This window comes from Phytophthora infestans, genomic scaffold, assembly GCF_000142945.1.
Source record: "Phytophthora infestans T30-4 supercont1.35 genomic scaffold, whole genome shotgun sequence".
NCBI classification, from domain to species: Eukaryota; Oomycota; class Peronosporomycetes; order Peronosporales; family Peronosporaceae; genus Phytophthora; species Phytophthora infestans.
Window position 1 is genome coordinate 164184 of NW_003303724.1, and position 667 is coordinate 164850.

Sequence of the window (667 nt, forward strand, 5' to 3'; positions counted from 1 at the left end):
CCCGCCGTCACTTTGACAGCCCCACCAACATTCGCGCTACTAGTGTCCACAGTCATGCTGATACTGCCAGCGTTCAAATCCATCTTCGAAAGTGAGGTCAGGGTCATTGCCTGCGAGCTCACCGACATTGCCTGCGAGTTTAAACTCATGGCTTTCACATTGTCCACCATGAACGAATCCTTCGCCACGGATAGGAGTGCTGCTCCACTTGGGTACTCAACGCGGAAGGCCCCATGCGCAGTGTCAGACGATCCCGTGCCCGGAGTCGCAATGATCGAGCCACCAGAGCCACCGCTAGCGGCATTCGTGCCGGCTTTCAATTTGATTCCACCACCTGTGCCTCCTCCTAGCCCAGACTCACCCACGGTAACCTCGAAACTGCCTGACGTGCCTCCGGTAGCTGTACCTGTGGAGAATGCAACCTTGCCGCTGTTACCGGTACCCGTACCTACGCCACTTTTGAATTCCAGATTGCCGGTATTTGAATTGGTCTTAGCGGTAGACGACTGGATCACCACAGATCCGCTGTTGCCACCCTCATTGCTGCCACTAGCAATCCGAACAGCACCGCCACTGACCGTGTCACTATTGCCGGCACCTCCCGTAATGGTGACATCCGCTCCTGTGGTTCCACCGCCGCCAACGACAGACACAGCACCACCTGTAG